The following is a 4,593-nucleotide window of genomic DNA, read 5'->3' as shown; positions in this document are numbered from 1 at the left end:
TTATGACCAACCTAGATAGCATATTCAAAAGCAGAGACATTACTTAGCCAACAAAGGTCCATCTAGTCAAGGCTATGGCTTTTCCAGTAGTCATGTATGGATGTGAGAGTTGGACTATAAAGAAAGCTGAGCACCAAAGAATTGATGCTTTTGAACTGTGGTGTTGGAGAAGACTCTTGAGAGTCCCTTGGACTGTAAGGAGATCTAACCAGTCAATCCTAAAGGAAATCAGCCCTGGGTGTTCATTGGAAAGACTGATGTTGAAGCTGAAACTCCAATACTTTGGCCACCTGATGTGAAGAGCTGACTTATTGGAAAAGACCCTGATGCTGGGAAATATTCAGGACCGGAGGAGAAGGGGACGACAGAGGATGAGATGGTTGGATGTCATCACTGACTCAATGGACACGAGTTTGGGTAAACTCCAGGAACTGGTGATGGACAGGGAGGCCTGGCACACTGCAGTTCATGGCGTTGCAAAGAGTCAAACATGACTGAGAGACTGAACTGAACTACAGGTTTAATTGTTTATTGGTCTCTCTTATTGTACTGGGAGATCCGGGTAAGCATCAACTTTGTGTTTTTAGCAAAAAAACTCCTACCACCAGTGCCTGACACATAGTAGGAGTTCAAATAAACACATGTCAAATAAATAAATGAGTGAAACCAACTTAACCACACTTTTAGTTTCATCAAAATGTCTACTAACTCAAAATAGCCTAAAGTGACATATTTTTGTGTGTGTGAAAATCACATATTCTGAGAAGTTGTTCTAGGAGCTAACAAACTCTTGCAACAATTATTTGTTATAAATTCTTGAAACAATTATTTATTGTTATTTGTAATACAAAATTGTAGCATTCTGTCTATATTTACGCAATACCAATATGAGGGCACAGAGTAATAACTGCTGAAAGAAATGATAATTCTTTTCACTTTCCCATCATTTACATTTTTATCAACTTCAGAAAAGGATAAAACGGTGAGAAAGATCTGTAAAGAGTTTACATACAAAAGAATATTTCAATGAAGGAAAATATGTCAGCTAACTATACCATATTTTGTTCTTTCAAAATATTACAAAATTGACATGGGACATAATGATGTTTGATGTTCCCAGAAAAATACAATATGTTTAGATAATTGTATGTGTGATATGGATGCATCATTGTGAAAAATACGTAAGGAACTGTTAACATTTCAAGAGCACAGATTTTCAAAGTGGTATGCATGTGTGTCTGCAATTGCCGATGTGCTATAGTTAATTTTTATTCACTTATCTTTGAAAAACAATTTCTGTAGCTTATCATGAATCCCTAGAGGTGCTATGATTAAGTCAATATACGTACTTAAATAGTATGTAAATGTATTTAAGTATAGTGTTCTTGATATAGCCTAAGGTGTTTCACATGAATATATCCAACATTTTGCTTTTGGAGGGAGATAAGTGTATTTTTATGCTTCATCACACATACTGTAAATATCCTTTATGCTTGTGTTAAATTCCCACCTTGCTTCATATCATCCATTCAATTTTTTATATATGCTGCATAATAAGTGCATGAAGCTAAATTCAAACTTTGTAAGAGTCTAACCCATGATAAGTCAATTCCATGTCTTTCTTTGTGCTTCACTGATCTGGTCAGAACATGGACTTTTTATATGAAAAGGACTGTTCTGTGATTGAAGCCATGAAGTCAGATGAGAAACTGGAATTACCAGAGAAATATTGTTCAATGGCATTACTATTGTGAATGATTTTTTTCTCCAATTTTCTTTCTTAAAACAAACAAACAAACAAACAAAATTTCTCTGAGATTACTTAAAATCACAGAAGGCTAAAGCTAGTTCTATCACTTAATTCTACAAATGAAGGAAATGAGAAATAAAGTGCTGGTTTAAGATCACCTTTCAGCTAGTGGCTGAAGCAGGAACAGAGCTCAGTTCTACTAATTTCCAAACTGATGCTCTTCTCAGGCATCATTTATCTTCACTGGTTATTTTAAGAAAACATGGAAATGGTAGTGAAGCATCAATATAAAATAGCCTTAGGCTCTTGAACTTATTAGCTCTGTGGCTTTGGGGGTATGTGACAATCCCTATGAAACTCAACTTTCCTGTTTGTAAAGTGTCAATAATAATACCTGCCACATTTTCGGAAGTAAATGAAATGAGATAATAGATACTTTATATGATGCCTGCCATGTGGTAGGCATTCAGATAAATTGTACTATTACGATTATTTGCAATTAGCATTATTTTAAAAGTGAAGCATTACTATAAGCATGAGTAATCTTAGAGCATTCAGTATGAGACAATCACTGGGTGGGCAGAGCTCTCCTGGTATTGGAAGAATCCAGCATTGCTTTCGCAGACCGTGGCTGCACCCAGTTTAGAAGTAATTAGTCCTACTCAACCAAGGTAATCGGGAAATTGGCTCTCAGACCATATTTGCAATTTTATGTGGAGAGAAATGATTCAATATTCAGTAATGGTTAGGTACTTTCAATGTTCAACCTTGAGGTCCTTGTGTAAATAGGATTGTTGTTGAAATGGAATGGAAGTTTTGACAGCAGGAACAGCCCCTTAATCAGATTTACACAGAAAAGGAGGGGATGTTCCATCATGGGAATACCAATGAGAAGATGTGCTGAATGTGAAAATCAGTTATTTTTAATGTTAAGGTAAATATTGAGAGTAATAACCAAACATCGATTGTCTTTCTAGTCTCTATGTTTCATAAAGAGAAAAGAATCCCATGTTCATTTGTCATATGTTTGAAACAGTATTTTCACTTCAAATAAAGGCATAGAAATAGCTTATAAACTAAATAAGTTTCAGAAAAGTACTGAGTGATTGAGTAAAGAATGGAATAATTAGGATAAACTATGTGAGGAAGGAATTTTTTATAACAATAAAGATCATAGAAATATTGGCAGGTTTGACTGACTGGGTTTTGGTGTTTTGCGCAATGCTGCGAGGTGAAACTAGAGGCTGACACTCAAACATTCAATTAGCTTTAGCAGGGGAGAAATGGAGGAACCATAGAACATTAAGGATGAATTCAGGAAGACCCAAGACCGTGGAGAACTTGCCTGCTCTCCACACTATTTTCCAAGGAGAGGCTGCTATGGTCACAGACTATGGAGCCTTAATCAAAATCCCAGGCTGTCTAGTCCACTGAACTAGACTTACCCTGTCACGTGGATAAGCCCTCTGAGATAGTAGATGTTGGAGAAAAAGTGTGGGTGAAGCTTATTGGCCAAAAGATGGAATTTGATAGGATTAAAGTATCCCTCTCCCTGAAGGTTGTCAACCAAGGGACTGGGAAGGACCTTGATCCCCAAAAGGTTATCACTGAGCAAGAAGAGAGGCGGAGGCTGTCCTTCCAGGATTACACTGGACAGATCACCCTCGTCTGTCCTGAACACTACCTGCAAGAAGTGTGGCTGTAAAGGTGACTTTGCAAAGGATTGTTTCATCAGGTGGGACCAAGTACTCTCTGATACCCAATGAGGAAGAGGAAAAGGAAGAGGCAAAATCAGCAGTTTGAAAAGCCTGACCCCACAAGAAATTCTTCTAGAAAAAGAAAGAAGTAAAAGAAACATAGAGACAGGAAGTCATCTAACCTTGACAGCTCAGACTCTGAGAACGATACAGGCAAGAGGGAAAGGCACATGTCAAAGGACAGCAAGGCAGCAAAGAAGAAGAAGCACAAGAAGAAGCACAAGGAGTGACGGTGGAGAGTAGAAAGAGTGTTTGAGAGAAGGAACCAGGAGCCTATGCTTTGAAGCCCTGGCTCCTAGAAAGACTCACTACTAAGAATAAGGCCTCCCACCCTCTTCTCTTCCATGGGAGATGGCATCCCTCATGCCACAGGCAAGTTTTGGAGTCAGGTATTAAAAGCATTCCAGTTGAGCTATTCCAAATCCTGAAAGATGATGCTGTGAAAGTGCTGCACTCAATATGCCAGCAAATTTGGAAAACTCAGCAGTGGCCACAGGACTGGAAAAGGTCAGTTTCCATTCCAATCCCAAAGAAAGGCAATGCCAAAGAATGCTCAAACTACCACACAGTTGCACTCATCTCACATACTAGTAAAGTAATGCTCAAAATTCTCCAAGCCAGGCTTCAGCAATATGTGAACCGTGAACTTCCAGATGTTCAAGCTGGTTTTAGAAAAGGCAGAGGAACCAGAGGTCAAATTGCCAACATCTGCTGGATCATGGAAAAAGCAAGAGAGTTCCAGAAAAACATCTATTTCTGCTTTATTGACTATGCCAAAGCCTTTGACTGTGTGGATCACAATAAACTGTGGAAAATTCTGAAAGACATGGGAATACCAGACCACCTGATCTGCCTCTTGAGAAATTTGTATGCAGGTCAGGAAGCAACAGTTAGAACTGGACATGGAACAACAGACTGGTTCCAAATAGTGGAGAGTGAAAAAGTTGGCTTAAAGCTCAACATTCAGAAAACAAAGATCATGGCATCCGGTCCCACCACTTCATGGGAAATAGATGGGGAAACAGTGGAAACAGTGTCAGACTTTATTTTTCTGGGCTCCAAAATCACTACAGATGGTGACTGCAG

The 4,593-nt window shown here is 38.5% G+C and overlaps 1 pseudogene; it reads left to right on the top strand.

The window, feature by feature from the left end:
* The first annotated feature begins 3,058 nt into the window (after window positions 1-3,058).
* On the top strand, window positions 3,059-3,737 carry LOC104981743 (annotated as a pseudogene).
* Window positions 3,738-4,593: the final 856 nt, after the last annotated feature.

The sequence above is a fragment of the Bison bison genome, unplaced genomic scaffold (genome assembly GCF_000754665.1).
Source record: "Bison bison bison isolate TAMUID 2011002044 unplaced genomic scaffold, Bison_UMD1.0 scf7180017864519, whole genome shotgun sequence".
Taxonomy (NCBI): domain Eukaryota; kingdom Metazoa; phylum Chordata; class Mammalia; order Artiodactyla; family Bovidae; genus Bison; species Bison bison.
This window is presented reverse-complemented; position numbering and strand designations above follow the sequence as displayed.